The following is a 26,474-nucleotide window of genomic DNA, read 5'->3' on the forward strand; positions in this document are numbered from 1 at the left end:
GGAGCCACCTGACGTGTCTCGTCCAATGGACGATAACGTCTGCTATGAGGCAACACGTCCCCAGTGATGACGTCACGAATATATTGAATTTTATCTGACATCATCATCACCTGGACCCACTGTTGTCATGTGTCATGTTAGACAGACGTGCAGACTCTGGCCATGTGTTGTCAGGGACGTAGACTCTGGCCATGTGTTGTCAGGGAGGCAGACTCTGGCCATGTGTTGTCAGGGAGGCAGACTATGGCCGTGTGTTGTCAGGGAGGCAGACTATGACCGTGTGTTGTCAGGGAGGGAGACTATGGCCGTGTGTTGTCAGGGAGGCAGACTATGGCCGTGTGTTGTCAGGGAGGCAGACTATGACCGTGTGTTGTACAAGGCTGAGGTCTGCAGGTGACGTACAAACACGACGTCCTAATACGAGTTTTGATCATGAGCCAAGCTTGACCTTGGTTTGGTCATGAGCCAAGCTTGACCTCGGTTTGGTCATGAGCCAAGCTTGACCTTGGTTTGGTCATGAGCCAAGCTTGACCTCGGTTTGGTCATGAGCCAAGCTTGACCTCGGTTTGGTCATGAGCCAAGCTTGACCTTGGTTTGGTCATGAGCCAAGCTTGACCTTGGTTTGGTCATGAGCCAAGCTTGACCTCGGTTTGGTCATGAGCCAAGCTTGACCTCGGTTTGGTCATGAGCCAAGCTTGACCTTGGTTTGGTCATGAGCCAAGCTTGACCTTGGTTTGGTGACTGAGAATGTTTGAGGTCAAGAGACATTCCCACCCTGCATGGATGGGGGACCTGGCGTTCACACACGACAAGACGTGGCTAAACATGAACAATTGAATCTCAAGTCATAAGGTACAGGGAGACTGGAGTCTGACATCTATAATCTCAAGTCATAAGGTACAGGGAGACTGGAGTCTGACATCTATAATCTCAAGTCATAAGGTACAGGGAGACTGGAGTCTGACATCTATAATCTCAAGTCATAAGGTACAGGGAGACTGGAGTCTGACATCTATAATCTCAAGTCATAAGGTACAGGGAGACTGGTGTCTGACATCTATAATCTCAAGTCATAAGGTACAGGGAGACTGGTGTCTGACATCTATAATATCAGGTCATAAGGTACAGGGAGACTGGTGTCTGACATCTATAATATCAGGTCATAAGGTACAGGGAGACTGGTGTCTGACATCTATAATATCAGGTCATAAGGTACAGGGAGACTGGTGTCTGTCATCTATAATCTCAAGTCATAAGGTACAGGGAGACTGGAGTCTGACATCTATAATCTCAAGTCATAAGGTACAGGGAGACTGGTGTCTGACATCTATAATCTCAAGTCATAAGGTACAGGGAGACTGGAGTCTGACATCTATAATCTCAAGTCATAAGGTACAGGGAGACTGGTGTCTGACATCTATAATCTCAAGTCATAAGGTACAGGGAGACTGGTGTCTGACATCTATAATATCAGGTCATAAGGTACAGGGAGACTGGTGTCTGACATCTATAATATCAGGTCATAAGGTACAGGGAGACTGGTGTCTGACATCTATAATATCAGGTCATAAGGTACAGGGAGACTGGTGTCTGTCATCTATAATCTCAAGTCATAAGGTACAGGGAGACTGGAGTCTGTCATCTATAATCTCAAGTCATAAGGTACAGGGAGACTGGTGTCTGACATCTATAATATCAGGTCATAAGGTACAGGGAGACTGGTGTCTGACATCTATAATATCAGGTCATAAGGTACAGGGAGACTGGTGTCTGACATCTATAATATCAGGTCATAAGGTACAGGGAGACTGGTGTCTGACATCTATAATATCAGGTCATAAGTACAGGGAGACTGGTGTCTGTCATCTATAATCTCCAAGTCATAAGGTACAGGGAGACTGAGTCTGACATCTATAATCTCAAGTCATAAGGTACATGGAGACTGGTGTCTGACATCTATAATATCAGGTCATAAGGTACAGGGAGACTGGTGTCTGACATCTATAATATCAGGTCATAAGGTACAGGGAGACTGGTGTCTGACATCTATAATATCAGGGTCAGTAAGGTACAGGGAGACTGGTGTCTGACATCTATAATATCAGGTCATAAGGTACAGGGAGACTGGTGTCTGTGCCATCTATAATCTCAAGTCATAAGGTACAGGGAGGACTGGAGTCTGACATCTATAATCTCAAGTCATAAGGTACAGGGAGACTGGTGTCTGACATCTAAAATCTGGTCAAAACTTTTCAATAAAATTTAGTATTTTTGTGAATAGGTTCGTGAGTAGTTATGGAAGTACTTAGTGAGGTAGTTATGTGAAGTAGGTAGTGGAGGTAGTTATGTAAGTAGGTTAAGTGTGGTAATTAATGTGAAGTGGTTAGTGAGGTTTTATGTGAAGTAGGTTAGTGGAGGTAGTTATGTGAAGTAGTTAATGATGGAGGTAGTTATGTGAAGTAGGTTAGTGTGAGTTTATGAATAGGTTATTTGGAGGTAGTTATGTGAAGTAGGTTAGTGGAGGTAGTTATGTGAAGTAGGTTAGTGGAGGTAGTTATGTGAAGTAGGTTAGTGGAGGTAGTTATGTGAAGTAGGTTAGTGGAGGTAGTTATGTGAAGTAGGTTAGTGGAGGTAGTTATGTGAAGTAGGTTAGTGGAGGTAGTTATGTGAAGTAGTTAGTGGAGGTAGTTATGTGAAGTAGGTTAGTGGAGGTTTGTTATGTGAAGTAGGTTAGTGGAGGTAGTTATGTGAAGTAGCTTAGTGGAGTAGTTATGTGAAGTAGGTTAGTGGAGGTAGTTATGTGAAGTAGGTTAGTGGAGGTAGTTATGTGAAGTAGGTTAGTGGAGGTAGTTATGTAAGTAGCTTCGTGACCGGTAGTTATGTAAAGTAGGTTAGTGGAAGGTAAATATGTAAGTAGGTTAGTGGAGGTAGTTATAGTTGAGGTAGGTTAGTGGAGGTAGTTATGTGAAGTAGGTTAGTGATGGTAGTTATGTGAAGTAGGTTCGTGGAGGTAGTTATGTGAAGTAGCTTAGTGGAGGTAAGTATGTGAAGTAGGTTAGTGGAGGTAGTTATGTGAAGTAGCTTCTCAGTGGAGGTAGTTATGTGAAGTAGGTTAGTGGATGGTAGTTATGTAAAGAGGTTAGTGGAGGTAGGTTATGTGAAGTAGGTTAGTGGAGGTAGTTATGTGAAGAAGCTTAGTGGAGGTATGTTATGTGAAGTAGTGTTAGTGATGGTAGTTATGTAAAGTAGGTTAGTGGATGGTAGTTATAGTATGAAGTAGGTTAGTGGAGGTAGTTATGTTAAGGTAGGTTAGTGGACGGTAGTTATGTGAAGTAGGTTAGTGGGGTAGTATGTGAAGTAGGTTAGTGGCGGTAGTTATGTGAAGTAGGTTAGTGGAGGTAGTTATGTGAAGTAGGTCTAGTGAGGTAGTTATGTGAAGTAGGTTAGTGGAGGTTAGTTATGTGAAGTAGGTTAGTGGAGGTAGTTTATGTGAAGTAGGTTAGTGGAGGTAGTTATGTGAAGTAGGTTAGTGGAGGTAGTTATGTGAAGTAGGTTAGTGGAGGTAGTTATGTGAAGTAGGTTAGTGGAGGTAGTTATGTGAAGTAGGTTAGTGGAGGTAGTTATGTGAAGTAGGTTAGTGGAGGTAGTTATGTGAAGTAGGTTAGTGGAGGTAGTTATGTGAAGTAGGTTAGTGGAGGTAGTTATGTGAAGTAGGTTAGTGGAGGTAGTTATGTGAAGTAGGTTAGTGGAGGTAGTTATGTGAAGTAGGTTAGTGGAGGTAGTTATGTGAAGTAGGTTAGTGGAGGTAGTTATGTGAAGTAGGTTAGTGGAGGTAGTTATGTGAAGTAGGTTAGTGGAGGTAGTTATGTGAAGTAGGTTAGTGGAGGTAGTTATGTGAAGTAGGTTAGTGACACACTGAGAGGCATCTGTAGTGATAGCGTTTGGTTGAACTTGTTTATGTTCATAGGAGATAAATATGAACGTGAACATGTTTGCTGAAGTTATGTTGACAATCTGGGGCAACACAGACGTACATACATCTGGCAAACAACTTTATCATGGATGAAAATCAAGTCAAAAATTGAGTCAAGACTTATTAAATAGTTACCTAATACCAACACTGTACCTGTAACTTTACCTATTTAACAAAATACAACCTATTGGTTGATTTCAAGTGTTTAATAATCAGTTGTGAATATATTTTTGGATATCTAATATAAGCACCTCAATGTTTCATATTTAGGTAACACATACGAAGTGATTTCTATTTTTTCATAATATATAGTTTGCAGAATATTCTACTTTTCTCTTGATCAGTTGGGCTTTCCCAGTATGATAATATTTTGCGTTTTACAATGATGAAGATAGATTGGCAATGCTGTTGTATTTGTTGATTAATTGATTATGTTTCTGGCGCGATCGTATTGATTTTTGTAATCATTATAATAAAACATGTGTGAAAATTATGTTTTATGTTCATTAGCAGTATTTTCAAATATTATCGTTTTCCCATTTTTTTTTTTTAATATTTTGTGATAACATGAGATTTCTATCTGAGGTGTATACTGATTTATACTTCTACAATTTAGGTTAATATTTATTATAAATTATTTTATTGATTTCTCGGTGACCTTTATAACTAAATTTACTTTCCTTACTGTACTAAGGTGTGGCCTGCATCACACACTGGCCCACTTATGCCCAAAGGTTGTGTTCCACTGGGTCAGGTCAGCCACTCAGAGCCCAGTAACGTGTATGTATGTGGTGTGTGTGTGTGTGTGTGTGTGTGTGTGTGTGTGTGAGTGTGGTGTGTGTGTGGTGTGTGTGTGGTGTGTGTGTGTGTGTGTGTGTGTGAGTGTGTGTGTGTGTGTGTGTGGTGAGTGTGTGTGTGTGTGTGTGTGTGTGTGTGTGTGTGTGTGTGTGTGTGTGTGTGTGGTGAGTGTGTGAGTGTGTGTGTGTGTGTGGTGAGTGTGTGTGTGTGTGTGGTGAGTGTGTGTGTGTGTGTGTGTGTGTGTGTGTGTGTGTGTGTGTGTCCACAGTTATACCCTGGTCTGGTATCCACCAGTACTGCCTGTAGTCAGATGGTGTACCCGAAGTTGTCTATAACCCAATATTATGTTACTTCCATATAACAGTTAGTCACGTGCCAGGCTTGGCTCGCTGCCTACACTACCCCACCCACCCACCACCCTACACTTACAGAAGGCTGCCCAAGGCCTTTCCTACACCTGGGACACTTGTCTCTTGCAAGTGTACCAGGTGTGTACGATCACACACACACACACACACACACACACACACACACACACACACACACACACACACACACACACACACACACACACACACACACACACACATGCCCTGTATATAGTACACGATGACCTCTCCTCTGAATGTAGAAACTGGATGCGTATATATTATATTATCGTATTAAATGCGTAAATTATTTGACTGAAGATGACACTATACCAGTCACGACTGAAGATGACACTGTACCAGTCACGACTGAAGATGACACTATACCAGTCACAACTGAAGATGACGCTGTGCCAGTCACGACTGAAGATGACACTATACCAGTCACGACTGAAGATGACACTATACCAGTCACGACTGAAAATGACACTATACCAGTCACAACTGAATATGACACTATACCGGTCACGACTGAAGATGACACTGTACCAGTCACGAATAAATATAACACTATACCAGTCACAACTGAATATGACACTATACCGGTCACGACTGAAGATGACACTATACCAGTCACGACTGAAGATGACACTATACCAGTCACGACTGAAGATGACACTACCAGTCACAACTGAATATGACACTATACCAGTCACGACTGAAGATGACACTATACCAGTCACGACTGAAGATGACGCTGTGCCAGTCACGACTGAAGATGACACTGTACCGGTCACGACTGAAGATGACACTGTACCAGTCACGACTAAATATAACACTATACCAGTCACAACTGAATATGACACTATACCGGTCACGACTGAAGATGACACTATACCAGTCACGACTGAAGATAACACTATACCAGTCACGACTGAAGATGACACTAACCAGTCACAACTGAATATGACACTATACCAGTCACGACTGAAGATGACACTATACCAGTCACGACTGAAGATGACGCTGTGCCAGTCACGACTGAAGATGACGCTGTGCCAGTCACGACTGAAGATGACACTGTACCAGTCACGACTGAAGATGACACTATACCAGTCACAACTGAAGATGACGCTGTGCCAGTCACGACTGAAGATGACACTATACCAGTCACGACTGAAGATGACACTATACCAGTCACGACTGAAGATGACACTATACCAGTCACAACTGAGATGACACTATACCAGTCACAACTGAAGATGGCACTATACCAGTCACGACTGAATATTACACTATACCAGGTCACCGACTGAAGATGACACTATACCAGTCACGACTGAAGATGACCTGTACCAGTCACAACTGAAGATGGACACTAACCAGTCACGACTGAAGATGACCTGTACCAGTCCATATGAATATGACAACTGTACCAGTCACGACTGATATGACACCTGTACCAGTCCCAACTGAAGATGACACTGTCCCGTCACAACTGAAGCTGACACATACCAGTTCCACGATATAACACAACAGTCCGAAGATGACACTGTACCAGTCACGAACTGAAGATGACACTGTACCGGTCACAAAGAAGTTGACCTGTACCAGTCACAACTGAAGATGACCGTATACCACTTCACAAATGAAGATGACCTGTACCAGTCACGAACTGAAGAATGACACTGTACCCAGTCACAACTGAAGATGACACTGTACCAGTCACGACTGAAGATGACACTGTACCAGTCACGACTGAAGATGACACTTACCAGTCACAACTGAAGATGACACTGTACCAGTCACGACTGAAGATGACACTAACCATCCAACTGAAGATGACACTATACCAGTCACAACTGAAGATGACACTGTACCAGTCACAACTAAAGATGACACTATACCAGTCACGAACTGAAGATGACACTACCAGTCACAACTGAAGATGACACTGTACCAGTCACAACTGAATATGACACTGTACCAGTCACGACTAGATGACATATCCAGTCACACTGAATGACACTTACCAGTCACATGAAGATGACACTATACCAGTCACGACTGAAGATGACACTATACCAGTCACAACTGAAGATGAACTTACCAGTCACGACTGAAGATGACACTATACCAGTCACGACTGAAGATGACACTATACCAGTCACGACTGAAGATGACACTATACCAGTCACGACTGAAGATGACACTGTACCAGTCACAACTGAAGATGACACTTACCAGTCACAACTGAAGATGACACTATACCAGTCACAATTGAAGATGACACTGTCCCAGTCACGACTGAAGATGACACTATACCAGTCACAACTGAAGATGACACTGTAACCAGTCACAACTGAAGATGACACTGTACCAGTCACGACTGAATGATGACACTATACCAGTCACACTGAATATGACACTATACCAGTCACGACTGAAGATGACACTGTACCAGTCACAACTGAAGATGACACTATACAGTCACGACTGAAGATGATACATCATAAAACACTATACCAGTCACGACTGAAGATGACACTATACCAGTCACAACTGAAGATGACACTGTACCAGTCACAACTGAAGATGACACTATACCAGTCACAACTGAAGATGACATTTAAACCAGTCACAATGAAGATGACACTGTACCAGTCACACTGAAGATGACACTATACCAGTCACAACTGAAGATGACACTTACCAGTCACAACTGAAGATGACACTGTACCAGTCACAACTGAAGATGACACTGTACCAGTCACGACTGAAGATACACTACCAGTCACAACTGAAGATGACACTGTACCAGTCACAACTGAAGATGACACTGTACCAGTCACGACTGAAGATGACGCATACCAGTCACAACTGAAGATGACACTGTACCAGTCACAACTGAAGAGGACACTGTACCAGTCACGACTGAAGATGACACTATACCAGTCACAACTGAAGATGACACTATACCAGTCACAACTGAAGATGACACTGTACCAGTCACAACTGAAGATGACACTATACCAGTCACGACTGAAGATGACGCTATACCAGTCACGACTGAAGATGACACTATACCAGTCACGACTGAAGATGACACTGTACCAGTAAACAACTGAGTGTACACATATAGCAGTAAACAACTGAGTGATGACACTGTATGCAGTAAACAACTGAGTGTGACACTTTAACATTTCAACAACTGAGGAGGACACTGTATACAGTAAACAACTGAGTGTGACACTGTATACCAGTAAACAACTGAGGATGACACTGTAAGCAGTCAACAGACTAAAGATGACACTGTATAGCAGTCACAACTGAGTGTGACACTGTAAGCAGTCACAACTGAGTGTGACACTTTATAGCAGTCAACAACTGAGTAGTGACACTTTATACAGTAAACAACTGAGGTGACACTGTAACAGTAAACAACTGAGGTGACACTGATAGCAGTAAACAACTAAAGTTGACACTGATAGCAGTCACAATGAGTGACACTGTATGCAGCCCAACAACTGATGTGACACTATTATACAGTCAACAACTGATAGTGACACTGTATAGCAGTCAACAACTGAAGATGACACTATACCATCACAACTGATGAGACACTGATACCAGTAAACAACTGAGTGTGGACACTGTATAGCAGTCAAAACTGAGTGTGACACTGTATAGCAGTCACATGAAGTGTGACACTATCATGCAGTTAACAATAGTACCTGAAGAGAACAGGTGTGGCCCATCCCGAAAATGTGGAGTGTTTGGTTGGGGGCCACCCGAAAATGAGTGGGGTTGTTGGTGTGACAGAGCGTATGGTGGGTGTTGGTTGGGTCACTTATATTTGGGTGTGGTTAACAGTCCAACCTATGGTGTTGGTTGGAGTGTGACGAGCCGTATTGGGTGTGTGTTTGCTGTTGAGTGGCACTGTATAGTTGTGTTTCCCAGCCTTGGTGGATGTGGTTGGACCAGCCTATGGTGGGTGGGGTGTGGCCCTGCTGTATTTGGGGTGTGGGGTGGCCAGCCTATGGTGGGGTGTGGGTACAGCCGTATGGTGGGTGTGGTGTTGGCCAGCCGTATTTGGGTGTGGGTTGGGGCCCACCCTTATGGTGGGTGTGGTGTCCCAGCCGTATGGTGAGGTGGGGTTGGCCAGCCTATGGTGGGGTGGGGGTTGGGGCAGCCGTATGGGGGGTTTTGTGGTGGTCACCCGATGGTGGGGTGTGGGTGGCCAGCTATGGTGGGTTTTGGGTATTCCAGCCGTATGGTGGGGTGGGGGTTTGGCCACCCGTATTTGGGATGTGGTGTGGCCACCCTTTATGGTTTGGGGTGTGGGGTTGGGTGGGGTTTGCCACCGATGTGGGTGTGTGGGTGTGGGTGGTGGTTGTGTGTGTGTGTGTGTGGGGGTGTGTGTGTGGTGGTGGTGTGTGGTGTGTTGTGTGTGTGTGTGTGGTGTGTGTGTGTGTGTGTGTGTGGTGGGTGTGTGTGAGTGTGTGGTGGGGTGTGTGGTGAGTGTGTGGTGTGTGTGTGTGTTTGTGTGTGGTGAGTGTGTGGTGGTGTGTGGTGAGTGTGTGGTGGTGGTGTGTGTGTGTTGTGTGTGTGTGTGTGTTTTGTGTGTGTGTGTGTGGGGTGGGGTGGGGTGGTGGGGTGGTGTGTGTGTGTGTGTGTGTGTGTGTGGTGAGTTTTGTGTGTGTGTGTGGGTGTGTGTGTGGTGAGTGTGTGGTGAGTGTGTGGTGTGTGTGTGTGTGTGTGTGTGTGTGTGTGTGTGTGGTGTGTGTGTGTGTGTGTGTGTGTGTGTGTGTGTGGTGTGTGTGTGTGTGTGTGTGTGTGTCCACAGTTATACCCTGGTCTGGTATCCACCAGTACTGCCTGTAGTCAGATGGTGTACCCGAAGTTGTCTATAACCCAATATTATGTTACTTCCATATAACAGTTAGTCACGTGCCAGGCTTGGCTCGCTGCCTACACTACCCCACCCACCACCACCCTACACTTACAGAAGGCTGCCCAAGGCCTTTCCTACACCTGGGACACTTGTCTCTTGCAAGTGTACCAGGTGTGTGTACGATCACACACACACACACACACACACACACACACACACATGCCCTGTATATAGTACACGATGACCTCTCCTCTGAATGTAGAAACTGGATGCGTATATATTATATTATCGTATTAAATGCGTAAATTATTTGACTGAAGATGACACTATACCAGTCACGACTGAAGATGACACTGTACCAGTCACGACTGAAGATGACACTATACCAGTCACAACTGAAGATGACGCTGTGCCAGTCACGACTGAAGATGACACTATACCAGTCACGACTGAAGATGACACTATACCAGTCACGACTGAAAATGACACTATACCAGTCACAACTGAATATGACACTATACCGGTCACGACTGAAGATGACACTGTACCAGTCACGACTAAATATAACACTATACCAGTCACAACTGAATATGACACTATACCGGTCACGACTGAAGATGACACTATACCAGTCACGACTGAAGATGACACTATACCAGTCACGACTGAAGATGACACTACCAGTCACAACTGAATATGACACTATACCAGTCACGACTGAAGATGACTACCAGTCACGACTGAAGATGACGCTGTGCCAGTCACGACTGAAGATGACACTGTACCAGTCACAACTGAAGATGACGCTGTGCCAGTCACGACTGAAGATGACACTATACCAGTCACGACTGAAGATGACACTATACCAGTCACGACTGAAGATGACACTGTACCAGTCACGACTGAATATAACACTATACCAGTCACAACTGAATATGACACTATACCGGTCACGACTGAAGATGACACTATACCAGTCACGACTGAAGATGACACTATACCAGTCACGACTGAAGATGACACTATACCAGTCACAACTGAAGATGACACTATACCAGTCACGACTGAAGATGACACTATACCAGTCACGACTGAAGATGACACTATACCAGTCACGACTGAAGATGACACTACCAGTCACGACTGAAGATGACACTGTACCAATCACTACTGAATATGACACTATACCAGTCACGACTGAATATGACACTATACCAGTCACAACTGAAGATGACACTATACCAGTCACAACTGAAGATGACACTATACCAGTCACGACTGAATATAATAATATACCAGTCACGACTGAAGATGACACTATACCAGTCACAACTGAAGATGACACTGTACCAGTCACAACTGAAGATGACACTGTACCAGTCACAACTGAAGATGACGGTATACCAGTCACAATTGAAGATGACACTGTACCAGTCACGACTGAAGATGACACTGTACCAGTCACAACTGAAGATGACACTGTACCAGTCACAACTGAAGATGACACTGTACCAGTCACAACTGAAGATGACACTGTACCAGTCACGACTGAAGATGACACTATACCAGTCACAACTGAAGATGACTGTACCAGTCACAACTGAAGATGACACTATACCAGTCACAACTGAAGATGACGGTATACCAGTCACAACTGAAGATGACACTGTACCAGTCACAACTGAAGATGACTCTGTACCAGTCACGACTGAAGATGACACTATACCAGTCACGACTGAAGATGACACTATACCAGTCACAACTGAAGATGACTATACCAGTCACAACTGAAGATGACACTATACCAGTCACAACTGAAGATGACACTGTACCAGTCACGACTGAAGATGACACTATACCAGTCACGACTGAAGATGACACTATCAGTCACAACTGAATATAACACTACCAGTCACAACTGATGATGACACTATACCAGTCACAACTGAAGATGACACTGTACCAGTCACAACTGAAGAGGACACTGTACCAGTCACAACTGAAGATGACGCTGTACCAGTCACAACTGAAGATGACTGTACCAGTCACGACTGAAGATGACACTATACCAGTCACGACTGAAGATGACACTACCAGTCACAACTGAAGATGACACTGTACCAGTCACGACTGAAGATGACACTACCAGTCACAACTGAAGATGACACTGTACCAGTTACAACTGAAGATGACACTGTACCAGTCACAACTGAAGATGACACTGTACCAGTCACGACTGAAGATGACACTACCAGTCACAACTGAAGATGACACTGTACCAGTCACAACTGAAGATGACACTGTACCAGTCACGACTGAAGATGACACTGTACCAATCACTACTGAATATGACACTATACCAGTCACGACTGAATATGACACTATACCAGTCACATCTGAAGATGACACTATACCAGTCACGACTGAAGATGACACTATACCAGTCACGACTGAATATAACACTATACCAGTCACGACTGAAGATGACACTATACCAGTCACAACTGAAGATGACACTGTACCAGTCACAACTGAAGATGACACTATACCAGTCACAACTGAAGATGACGCTATACCAGTCACAATTGAAGATGACACTGTACCAGTCACGACTGAAGATGACACTATACCAGTCACAACTGAAGATGACACTATACCAGTTACAACTGAAGATGACACTGTACCAGTCACGACTGAAGATGACACTATACCAGTCACGACTGAAGATGACACTACCAGTCACAACTGAAGATGACACTGTACCAGTCACAACTGAAGATGACACTATACCAGTCACGACTGAAGATGCCACTGCACCAGTCACAACTGAAGATGACACTGTACCAGTCACAACTGAAGAGGACACTGTACCAGTCACAACTGAAGATGACACTATACCAGTCACAACTGAAGATGACACTATACCAGTCACGACTGAAGATGACACTGTACCAGTCACAACTGAAGATGACACTATACCAGTCACAACTGAAGATGACACTGTACCAGTCACAACTGAAGATGACACTCTACCAGTCACAACTGAAGATGACACTGTACCAGTCACAACTGAAGATGACACTGTACCAGTCACAACTGAAGATGACACTGTACCAGTCACAACTGAAGATGTCACTGTACCAGTCACAACTGAAGATGACGCGATACCAGTCACGACTGAAGATGACACTGTACCAGTCACAACTGAAGATGACACTGTACCAGTCACGACTGAATATAACACTATACCAGTCACGACTGAAGATGACACTATAACAGTCACAACTGAAGATGACACTGTACCAGTCACAACTGAAGATGACGCGATACCAGTCACGACTGAAGATGACGCTATACCAGTCTCGACTGAAGATGACGCTATACCAGTCACGACTGTGACACTGTAGTCACTATTGTGACACTATATAGCAGTCAACAACTGAGTGTGACACTGTATAGCAGTCAACAACTGAGTGTGACACTTTATAGCAGTCAACAACTGAGTGTGACACTGTATAGCAGTCAACAACTGAGTGTGACACTGTATAGCAGTCAACAACTGAGTGTGACACTATATAGCAGTCAACAACTGAGTGTGACACTGTATAGCAGTCAACAACTGAGTGTGACACTGTATAGCAGTCAACAACTGAGTGTGACACTTTATAGCAGTCAACAACTGAGTGTGACACTATATAGCAGTCAACAACTGAGTGTGACACTTTATAGCAGTCAACAACTGAGTGTGACACTGTATAGCAGTCAACAACTGAGTGTGACACTGAATAGCAGTCAACAACTGAGTGTGACACTGTATAGCAGTCAACAACTGAGTGTGACACTTTATAGCAGTCAACAACTGAGTGTGACACTATATAGCAGTCAACAACTGAGTGTGACACTTTATAGCAGTCAACAACTGAGTGTGACACTGAGTGTGACACTGTATAGCAGTCAACAACTGAGTGTGACACTGTATAGCAGTCACAATAGAATGTTTCATATGCATGAGAACTGTCCGGGAACAGGTGTGGCCAGCCGTATGGTGGAGTGTGGTTGTGCCAGCCGTATTATGGGGTGTGGGTGTGACGAGCCGTATGGTGGGTGTGTGTGTGTGGTCAGCTGTATAGTGGGTTGTGGTTGTGCCAGCCGTATTATGGGGTGTGGGTGTGACGAGCCGTATGGTGGGTGTGTGTGTGTGGTCAGCTGTATAGTGGGTTGTGGTTGTGCCAGCCGTATGGTGGAGTGTGGTTGTGACAAGCCGTATGGTGGGTTGTGGGTGTGGTCTGCTGTATGGTGGGGTGTGGGTGTGGCCAGCCATATGGTGGGGTGTGGGTATTCAGCCGTATGGTGGGGTGTGTTTGGCCAGCTGTATCTGGGATGTAGGTGTGGCCAGCTTTATGGTTGGGTGTAGATGTGGCCAGCCGTATGGTGAGGTGTGTTTGGCCAGCCGCATGGTGGGGTGTGGGTGTGGCCAGCCGTATGGTGGGTTATGTGTGTGGTCAGCCGCATGGTGGGGTGTGGGTGTGGCCAGGCGTATGGTGGGGTGTGGGTGTGGCCAGCCGTATTGTGGGATGTGGGTGTGGCCAGCCTTATGGTGGGGTGTGGGTGTGGCCAGCCGTATGGTGGGGTGTGGGTGTGGCCAGCCGTATGGTGGGGTGTGGGTGTGGCCAGCCGTATGGTGGGTTATGTGTGTGGTCAGCCGCATGGTGGGGTGTGGGTGTGGCCAGGCGTATGGTGGGGTATGGGTGTCTCCAGCCGTATTGTGGGATGTGGGTGTGGCCAGCCTTATGGTGGGGTGTGGGTGTGGCCAGCCGTATGGTGGGGTGTGGGTGTGGCCAGCCGTATGGTGGGGTGTGGGTGTGGCCAGCCGTATGGTGGGTTATGTGTGTGGTCAGCCGCATGGTGGGGTGTGGGTGTGGCCAGGCGTATGATGGGGTGTGGGTGTCTCCAGCCGTATTGTGGGATGTGGGTGTGGCCAGCCTTATGGTGGGGTGTGGGTGTGACCAACTGTATGGTGGGTTATGTGTGTGGTCAGCCGCATGGTGGGGTGTGGGTGTGGCCAGGCGTATGATGGGGTGTGGGTGTCTCCAGCCGTATTGTGGGATGTGGGTGTGGCCAGCCTTATGGTGGGGTGTGGGTGTGACCAACTGTATGGTGGGGTGTGGGTGTGACCAACTGTATGGTGGGGTGTGGGTGTGGCCAGCCGTATTGTGGGATGCGGATGTGGCCAGTCGTATGGTGGGGTGTTTGTGTGGCCAGCTGTATGGTGGGGCGTGGGTGTGGCCAGCTGTATGATGGGGTTTCGGTGTAGTCAGCCGCTTGGTGGTGATGTGTGTGTGTGTGTGTGTGTGTGTGTGTGTGTGTGTGTATAGCCAGCCGTATTGTAAGGTGTGTGTGTGGCCAGCCGTCTGGTGGGGTGTGTTTGTGGCCAACCGTATGGTGGTATGTGTGTGTGTCGTCAGCCGTATGGTGGGGTGTGGTTATGGCCAGCCGTATGATGGGGTGTAGGTGTGGCCAGCCGTATGATGGGGTGTAGGTGTGGCCAGCCGTATGGTGGGATGTGTGGTCAGCTGTATGGTGGGGTGTGGTCAGCCTTCTGGTGGGGTGTGGGTGTTGACATCCGTATGGTGGGATGTGTGGGTGGTCAGCCGTATGGTGGGGTGTGGGTGTGGCCATCCGTGTGGTGGGTGTGTGGCCATCCGTATGATGGGGTGTGGCCAGTCGTATGGTGGGGTATGGGTGTGGCCAGTGATGGAGGGTGGGTGCTGTGGCTTCTACCATACCCCTATACGGGTCAGTGCCGGACGTACCACACCACGGACGTACCTTGTCTGTCCTTGAGGAACTGTTGGCCTATGCGTCCGTGACACACTTGTCGACCGCCAGATGGCTGGGGTAGAGTCAGGTGGTGGTGTGGTCAAGGATGGCTGCCACCACATGTCCCACGTTGTGTCTACTTTGGACATCTCATGATCACCCCAGGCGAGTGAACCATATGATCCACGTCACAAAATCCATCTCGGGAAAAAGTAAGGTAAACGTCGGAATTTCTAAATCGTTCTATGGACGCAGTTCTATACTTCCAGGGACATAGACAGTAGATGGTGGAGTCCTTCCTTAGTGGCGAGGCAATGACCTGGCTGGCGAGGGACGCGGGCGGCCCGCCACCTTCCCTACCTCGCCATCATCGCGGTACAGGAAGGTGTGGCCAACATTGTTGTGACTCTTCTCATCTGGAAGTGAAAGTATTGTGTTCATTATTTCTTCACGAGGCCACAGATGACTTACACAAAGATAGACGAATGATATCATACATTTTCAGATGAGTGCATGATGGCACTATAGTATTATCTGATGGACGATACAGATAACGATTACATTGATACATACATTGATACATTTGTACAATAACAATTGAAAGAAGTTAGATCTCGGTCCCGCGGGTAAATGAGCCGATATTTATGCACAGTCATTGTGTTTTGATCTGGTTATTTGATATATTTATGCACAGTTATTGTGTTTAGATCTGGATATTTGATATATTTATGCACAGTCATTGTGTTTTGATCTGGTTATTTGATATATTTATGCACAGTCATTGTGTTTTGATCTGGTTATTTGATATATTTAATGACCTTCGGTTTACCGTACGATGGTCTACCTGAGCCTAGCCTTACACTCTTGGGTTGGTAACTAAGGTGACATGTTAGTGAGTGTGGTCTGTCATGGTGAAGACTTGCAAGCCTGTCACAACCAGGCTTGCTGGCTGCTCGGTCCATTATGTCGGTCCTCAGTTGGTCCAGGAACGGTCCGTGCTGCTTGCTGGTAATGGCTACACACACTTGATCAAGCTGTTGTGGACCTCGGATACAAACATTGTGTTTTCTTGTGGTATTCGTTCGTTACTTTATTCCATTGATGATATGTTGCAGTCTTCCATACTGGTCGTGCCAGTAGGAATACTTTGATGAGTAATCAAACATGGCAGAATCTCCAAACTGTGTATATTATGATATATTTTCCTATACGATCCTGAGTAGTCTCATTGTTTTCAGTCGTTCTGAGTACTTCAGATTTTGTGTCAGTTTAGCCATGAAAGATTTGTACACACTTTCTCACTTTGGCCTGCCATGATGTGAGCACAACAACACAGTGTTCAGCAGAGGAGTTATGTGTTGAGGAACGTTGCCATTCCCCGTATGTCTTCTCTGGAAGATTGCTAAGATACCGTCTACTATCTCCTTCCATGAGACAACAGTTACCCTCCTCCTGGTCTGCAACGTAAGCTCACTACCACATACGTCTATGACGTTACTTTTATGAAATATGATAAAGTTTACATCTGTCCGGTATTGCACATTTCATCATCTTTTCCTTACCCATAGAGTGTGGTTGAAACTTTGCGCCTCTAAACAATATATTATCTATGGTCAGAAGATTTGTGCATGCAGTGCGTAGTTACTTACTATCACAGGCAAAGAATGCAGTGAAACCCATGTTTGCATATATGTTGGTTACGAGAGAGAACAATATCTATATCAGGTATGAGAAGGAGATGTAGTAGAACAAATATAGTTCTACCACTTCTCACACTATATATGATGAGTAGGTTGGCCATGACAGCACTGACCGTTATGATATTCCTTCTTATGAACAGCTTTGCTGGAGAATTCTCTTCCTCGTTTTGTCTTTCCTTCTTCCTCTCTACCTTGAAGTGTCAGGATCACAAGTTCCAGCGCAGCATTGATTCATTTACTCTCTCTTTTTTTTCTCGTTTTATTTGTGACACCCGAGATGGCCTTCAACTGGGGTCATGTTTCGGCTTACCATGTTGGTAACAATAAAACACATCACATCAGCATTATACATATGTATATTTCATCGCTTCATCAATTTCATGGGAGTTTTACGTTGTGTACATCATTTTGAGCTGTGGCTTCTTGTTGAAGTATGTTGGAGGAGTAGATAGGAACAGCTAGGCTGAACTTAACTGACATGAGGTAAACTGAATATTTATACTCACTGACATGTGAGATCACGTATGGCTTCCTCACAACATTAACTGTTCTCATTAAGATCCCACATAACTGCTGGCTCGCTATCTGTGAGACACTCGCTAGCTTCTGCCCAAGACGCTCCTCACACTTACAGGAGTGTGACAGTGGACTCCTCACACTGCCCAGTACATCGGTACATCACTTGTCACTGCCCAGTACATCGGTACATCACTTGTCACACTGCCTAGTACATCGGTACATCACCTGTCACACTGCCCAGTACATCGGTACATCACTTGTCACACTGCCCAGTACATCGATACATCACCTGTCACACTGCCCAGTACATCGGTACATCACTTGTCACACTGCCTAGTACATCGTTACATCACCTGTCACACTGCCCAGTACATCGGTACATCACCTGTCACACTGCCCAGTACATCGGTACATCACCTGTCACACTGCCCAGTACATCGTTACATCACCTGTCACACTGCCCAGTACATCGTTACATCACCTGTCACACTGCCCAGTACATCGGTACATCACCTGTCACACTGCCCAGTACATCGGTACATCACTTGTCACTGCCCAGTACATCGGTACATCACTTGTCACACTGCCTAGTACATCGGTACATCACCTGTCACACTGCCCAGTACATCGGTACATCACTTGTCACACTGCCTAGTACATCGGTACATCACCTGTCACACTGCCCAGTACATCGGTACATCACCTGTCACACTGCCCAGTACATCGTTACATCACCTGTCACACTGCCCAGTACATCGTTACATCACCTGTCACACTGCCCAGTACATCGGTACATCACCTGTCACACTGCCCAGTACATCGGTACATCACCTGTCACACTGCCCAGTACATCGGTACATCACCTGTCACACTGCCCAGTACATCGTTACATCACCTGTCACACTGCCCAGTACATCGGTACATCACCTGTCACACTGCCCAGTACATCGTTACATCACCTGTCACACTGCCCAGTACATCGGTACATCACCTGTCACACTGCCCAGTACATCGTTACATCACCTGTCACACTGCCCAGTACATCGTTACATCACCTGTCACACTGCCCAGTACATCGTTACATCACCTGTCACACTGCCCAGTACATCGGTACATCACCTGTCACACTGCCCAGTACATCGGTACATCACCTGTCACACTGCCTAGAACATCGTTACATCACCTGTCACACTGCCCAGTACATCGTTACATCACCTGTCACACTGCCCAGTACATCGGTACATCACCTGTCACACTGCCCAGTACATCGTTACATCACCTGTCACACTGCCCAGTACATCGGTACATCACCTGTCACACTGCCCAGTACATCGGTACATCACCTGTCACACTGCCCAGTACATCGGTACATCACCTGTCACACTGCCCAGTACATCGGTACATCACCTGTCACACTGCCCAGTACATCGATACATCACCTGTCACACTGCTCAGTACATCGGTACATCACTTGTCACACTGCCTAGTACATCGGTACATCACCTGTCACACTGCCCAGTACATCGGTACATCACCTGTCACACTGCCCAGTACATCGTTACATCACCTGTCACACTGCCCAGTACATCGATACATCACCTGTCACACTGCCCAGTACATCGATACATCACTTGTCACACTGCCCAGTACATCGGTACATCACCTGTCACACTGCCCAGTACATCGATACATCACTTGTCACACTGCCCAGTACATCGGTACATCACCTGTCACACTGCCCAGTACATCATTACATCACCTGTCACACTGCCCAGTACATCGATACATCACTTGTCACACTGCCCAGTACATCGTTACATCACCTGTCACACTGCCCAGTACATCGGTACATCACCTGTCACACTGCCCAGTGTGGCTGTGACAGCAGCAGCTCGCCCAGCCTGGGCGTCATGTAGTCCAACATCTCAGCAACACAGCAGCTGCGGCCTTGCTCGAACCCTAGTGGGGGAGGGGTGTGCTGGCCCACCGACAGGTCGGACCCCGGATACCTGGGGCAAACCCCCTGAGGTCCGGAAGAAGAGATGGGAAATATGAGGAATAATCAAGTAATAAAATATTGATAATATAGACAGTCATTTGTTACCGTTAGTCTTGTTACCCGCGCTCACAGCTGCCTGTGGTGGGTGACCAGGTGAGGCAGGCCTTCACTAGGTGACCTCACCTGGTCATGTATACAGTGACCGGGTGAGGCAGGCCTTCACTAGGTGACCTCACTTGGTCATGTATACAGTGACCGGGTGAGGTAGGCCTTCACTAGGTGACCTCACCTGGTCATGTATACAGTGACCGGGTGAGGCAGGCCTTCACTAGGTGACCTCACCTGGTCATGTATACAGTGACCGGGTGAGGTAGGCCTTCACTAGGTGACCTCACCTGGTCATGTATACAGTGACCGGGTGAGGCAGGCCTTCACTAGGTGACCTCACCTGGTCATGTATACAGTGACCGTGTGAGGCAGGCCTTCACTAGGTGACCTCACCTGGTCATGTATACAGTGACCGTGTGAGGCAGGCCTTCACTAGGTGACCTCACCTGGTCATGTATACAGTGACCGTGTGAGGCAGGCCTTCACTAGGTGACCTCACCTGGTCATGTATACAGTGACCGTGTGAGGCAGGCCTTCACTAGGTGACCTCACCTGGTCATGTATACAGTGACAGTCACATACATACGTACAGGAAGGCAAACATTGGCAATGATGATTCATTACTGAATTAATTTTGCATGATGACGATTATGCAATAGTGCGCGTAGCTGTATGGCATACAGATACACTAAGTGAATAAATGAATAACGGTCTATTGAAATTAGGTGGTCAGTTGGCTAAATATAAACGATGAGGTATTGCATATAGTAGAGAACTGGCAGGACATGAAAGTCACTAGTTAATGATAAAAGAACTTAAGATCAAGGTGAGCTGGTCACTTATAAGTGAGCGAGGCATATCTACTCTGGTCAGGGTGGCAGGTGTGTACAGGCAGGTTTAAGTGATGGATGATTACAGTAATACACGAGATGACACACCACATAGCCACAGTAACAGAAAACTGTGTTGTTCTCTTGCATAGTTCTGCACTTAGTCCTGGATTGCTTATGACGTTTACAATGCTAGGTATATGACTGGTCTTATACCTGTATTTACTACATACACCTGTACAGTATTTATCCAGTACTACATACACCAGTACAGTATTTATCCAGTACTACACACACCAGTACAGTATTTATCCAGTACTAGACACACCAGTACAGTATTTATCCAGTACTACATACACCTGTACAGTATTTATCCAGTACTACACACACCAGTACAGTATTTATCCAGTACTACACACACCAGTACAGTATTTATCCAGTACTACACACACCAGTACAGTATTTATCCAGTACTACACACACCAGTACAGTATTTATCCAGTACTACACACACCTGTACAGTATTTATCCAGTACTACATACACCTGTACAGTATTTATCCAGTACTACATACACCTGTACAGTATTTATCCAGTACTACATACACCTGTACAGTATTTATCCAGTACTACATACACCTGTACAGTATTTATCCAGTACTACATACACTTATGCAGTATTTATTCAGTACTACATACACTTGTGCAGTATTTATTCAGTACTACATACACTTGTACAGTACTTATGCAGTACTACATACACTTGTACAGTATTTATTCAGTACTACATACACTTGTGCAGTACTTATGCAGTACTACATACACTTATGCAGTATTTATCCAGTACTACATACACTTATGCAGTATTTATGCAGTACTACATACACTTGTGCAGTATTTATGCAGTATTGTATTGCTGTATGTTGATGGTTCCTGTGTGATGTGTCCTTACATGGCACTCCGCACTACCTCCTTCCTCCCGATCGACCCACTCATTAATTCTCACCTCATCCTCCTGTTGGCTCTTCCGCATCCTTCTGTGTTTACTCCATCTTTCACTTCTTTCTTCACCTATTTCCATTTTTGCTGTCATTTCCACCGTTTATTGACGCATGTAAAGTTTGTCATGATCGCGTTCGGGGAGAGACGTCTTGTTGCACACTAAACGAAGTATGACTTTATCTCTGGTTTTGAAAAGATTTTATTTCTCGTGTGTCCTTCCAGTAGCGTTGCTTTCCTTCCTCCTGGGAACCTGTGTGCGTCATGTGAAGCATCGAGGTATTGGCTGGCATGTTGGCCAGCAGATGATGCCATACAGACGGTCATGACGAACAGGTCCACCAGAGCAGGGTTGTGGGTGGCGTCGACTCACCTTGCCATATTAATTCTGGACCGGTTTATGCCGCTTAACCTTGGACATTTCTGGAGTTCCTGAGATGGGCTGGTCTGCCTCATGATCCAGACAACATGTGGATTATATTGTGGATTTTCTTGGCTAGCAAAGACAGGACTGTGGCTGAGCCTATCAACGGTAGATGACACTGACAACTGGGCCAGTTACGCCTGGAACTGAAGTGATGTTAAGATTCGCTCTTCACCTGTCTATGCAACATGGAATTATCCAGTTCATTATAACTGTCTGCCAGCTTAAGTCGTCTTAACAAAAAACGAGATTGATTTATTTGAGTTCTACTTGAAGAGAAGAAATATTTATATAGTTCAGTGTGGCCGGGGATGTCTCCAGCACACCAACACCTTCTCCAGATGTGACCACACCTGGGGAACCCAACCTCCCCACCAGACACCTCCCCACCAGACACCTCCCTACCACACCCACCCAGACACCTCCCCACCACACCCAACCAGACACCTCTCCATCACACCCAACCAGACACTTCCCCACCACACCCAACCAGACACCTCCCATCACACCCAACCAGACACCTCCCCATCACACCCAACCAGGAAGATCCCCACCACACTCCACTAGACATCTCCCCACAACAACCCCAACCGCACTCCACCAGACACTTCCCCACCACACTCCACCAGACACTTTCCCACCAGACATATCCCTACCAGATACCTCCTTACCAGACACTTTCCCACCAGGCACTTTCCCACCAGACATCTCCCCACCAGACACCTCCCTACCAGACACTTTTCCACAAGACACCTCCCCACCAGACACTTTCCCACAAGACACTTCCCCACCAGACACTTTCCCACCAGACACTTCTCACTAGACACATTCCCACCAGACACTTTCCCACTAGACACTTTTCCACCAGACACCTCCCCACCAGACACTTACCCACCAGACACTTTCCTACCAGACACTTTCCTACCAGATACTTCCCCACCTGACAACTCCCCACCAAACAACTCCCCACCAGGTACCTCCCCACCAGACAACTCCCTACCAGGTACCACCCCACCAAACAACACAACACGTCTTCAGACACCTCCCAACCTATAACTTCCCACTTTTTCATTCCGCTGGAGGTTCACATCAAGGCTGGGCCTTAATTGGTCCACATCAAGGCTGGGCCTTAATTGGTCCACATCAAGGCTGGGCCTTAATTGGTCCACATCAAGGCTGGGCTTTAATTGGTCCACATCAAGGCTGGGCCTTAATTGTTCCACATCAAGGCTGGGCCTTAATTGGTCCACATCAAGGCTGGGCCTTAATTGGTCCACATCAAGGCTGGGCCTTAATTGGTCCACATCAAGGCTGGGCCTTAATTGGTCCACATCAAGGCTGGGCTTTAATTGGTCCACATCAAGGCTGGGCCTTAATTGTTCCACATCAAGGCTGGGCCTTAATTGGTCCACATCAAGGCTGGGCCTTAATTGGTCCACATCAAGGCTGGGCCTTAATTGGTCCACATCAAGGCTGGGCCTTAATTGTTCCACATCAAGGCCGGACCTTAATTGGTCCACATCAAGGCTGGGCCTTAATTGGTCCACATCAAGGCCGGACCTTAATTGAATTATAAAAAGGATTGTGAAACGTAAAGAGATGAGACAAAGGGAAGTATTTACGAACTTTGGAGGAAATGAAAATGCTGTCTTTTATGTGTCAGGTCATAGTTATTGGGAAGCACATGACAGGATAGAGAGATCCAAAGGTGTTGGGGAAGAAGCAGTTGTCAAACTGGCCCACACAACCCTTGAGTTGCCAACGGCCACACAGTAATCATGTGACGCAGCAGCTGGCCGAGTACTGCGTTGTCTGGCTAGTGGTGGGGGGCACACAAGCAGCCAGCTCTCGGGAGGAAAAACCAAAGTGATACCTGTAGTGGAGGGAAAATGAACCAACTTTGAGGCGGAAGGGCAAGAGGGTCAAGATAGGAAGTTGAAAGCTTAGAATTTGGATCGCTTTCTACTCAACTCAGTCAAGTAAGGATGCAGAGCTAGAACTACCCCAGATGTGAGAGCAGTACTCCATACAAGAACGAATCAATCCTTCATATAAACGGAGCAACTGATCAAATGACAAGAAGTTTCGACGTCCAAACAAGAGACCCAGTTTCTTAGACACAGACTTCGCGATTTCCGTAATAAAATATTTCGAAGAAAGAGTGGATGTTACAGTAATACCAAGTGTGTTCACTGAGTCAAGAGGTGGAATTACAGAACCGTCAAAGGAAAGAGTAAAATTGCGTGGAGTTTTCGATAGATAGGTAGAAACTGGCTCTTACAGGTTATAAACCTAACCAGATTTCGTCTATCCCACGGAGATATCTTGTCCAAGTCTGAGATTATTGAGGAAGTTGTGTCAAGATGAGATGCAGATCGAGTGAGAGAAGAAGGAGCAGACTTAAAGGATATGGATGAATACAGTTTTGAGTCATCAGTGTATTAGTACATTGGATTATTTGTGGAAGAAAGGAAATCGCTGATAAAAAAGAAAAAGTGTTGGAGGCAGGACAGAACCTTGAGGGACACCGCTGGTGGTGAGGAAATGGGTGGGGGGAGGCTGATCCATCAACAACCACAGAGACAGATCGGCCAGAGGGAGCAAGATGAGGGAGGGAAGCCCCAGCAGGGGAGCTTAGAGATGAGACCCCGATGCCACACCGTCAAAAATCTTAGATCCGTCAAGGGTAACTACACATGACTCCCCAAAATTTTCTAGGGATGATGACCAGACATTAGTAAGATAGGAAAGAATATCACTAGTGGATCTTACCTTACAGATGCCATACTAGTGATCAGAGATGACTTTGATGTTCGAGGTGTTTAAGGATAGAGAAACTGAGGAGGGATCCAAAGACTTTGAAAATGGTAGATGGTAAAGCAACGGGACGATAGTTTGGGGGTTCGATAGGTCACCTGTACGACTCATTTACCAATGCTCCCTGGAAGAAGGAAAAGTTCTGGTTTTTAAACACAAATGGAACAGACAAGCAAGCACAAGTGCAGGTTCAGAGGCAGACTCTTTCAGCACACGGGGTCCATCAGGACCATAAGCCTTGCTTGTGCTCAGAGAAAGAAGCGCTTTTCGGACAGTCCGAAAAGAGATTACGGAAGGAGACGCACGATTACTAAGGAAAGGAGAGGGTGAAGTTAGGGTCATCCAAGGTGGAGTTAGAGGAGGAACGGGAGCCCAAGAGAGTAGCTTTGTCTACGGGAGAGACAGTTATAGTACCGTCAGGACGGTAAAGTGAAGGAAAGGTAGAGCGACAGAAGTTGTTAGAGATGCCCTTAACTAAAGACCAGAAAGACCTATCACTGGATAACGAGGAGAGGTTATCGCACTTCCTTTAAATAAAGTAACACTTGGCCTCACTAGCTTGCAGTGATTACGGGCGGTGATAAAAGTTGATTGTGAGTCAGAGGAAGGAGAGTTTTTCCAAGCCCGATATGCCTGATCCCTTGCCTGAATGGCCTCATAACAGGAACGGTTGAACCATGGGTTGGAAGAAGAGGTCGTCTTGGAGCAAGACGGGATAAATGCTTCCATTCCCAGAAGAATAACCTCTGCTATACGTTTGGTAAACACACAAGCATCACCACGTAAGAGACAGTAATTTACCCAAGGCAAGTCAGAAAAGAAGTTATGCAAGCTATTCCTGTCCACTTTGTTGAGGTGCCAGTACTTACACTTAGAAGGGGCTGCTGGAGGGGGGGCGGGTGTTGAGGAGCCGTCAGAAGACACATTTATGAGAATGTGATCAGATGAACCAACTGGGGGTTCCGGACACCACTTTAACGCTCCTCAGTCAGGACGAGTGTTTATTATTGGCTGTTCGTCCACAGTTTGTCATGGCTTTGCTTACAGCTGGATCAATGTATCCTTGACCTCTGGAAATTGCGATTTCTTTTTTTTTTGTCTGTAGCAATCGCGATTGTTGACATGGTTGCCATTGTCACTCCGGAAGCCATACTGATGAGTGTTATAGAAGTTGTTGATCCTAAGATGTCCTCTTAACGTGTGATCATAATTCCTTCATAAAGTTT

At 46.0% G+C, this 26,474-nt stretch overlaps 1 protein-coding gene across 5 annotated transcripts in view; it reads left to right on the plus strand.

Moving 5' to 3' along the window:
* LOC139756517 (6-phosphofructo-2-kinase/fructose-2,6-bisphosphatase-like) overlaps positions 1–26,474 on the plus strand; it is a 444,091-nt gene that overhangs the window by 18,488 nt on the left and 399,129 nt on the right. The gene's annotated exons all lie outside the window — the stretch shown is intronic.

The sequence above is a fragment of the Panulirus ornatus genome, chromosome 22, assembly GCF_036320965.1.
Source record: "Panulirus ornatus isolate Po-2019 chromosome 22, ASM3632096v1, whole genome shotgun sequence".
Classification (NCBI taxonomy): Eukaryota; Metazoa; Arthropoda; class Malacostraca; order Decapoda; family Palinuridae; genus Panulirus; species Panulirus ornatus.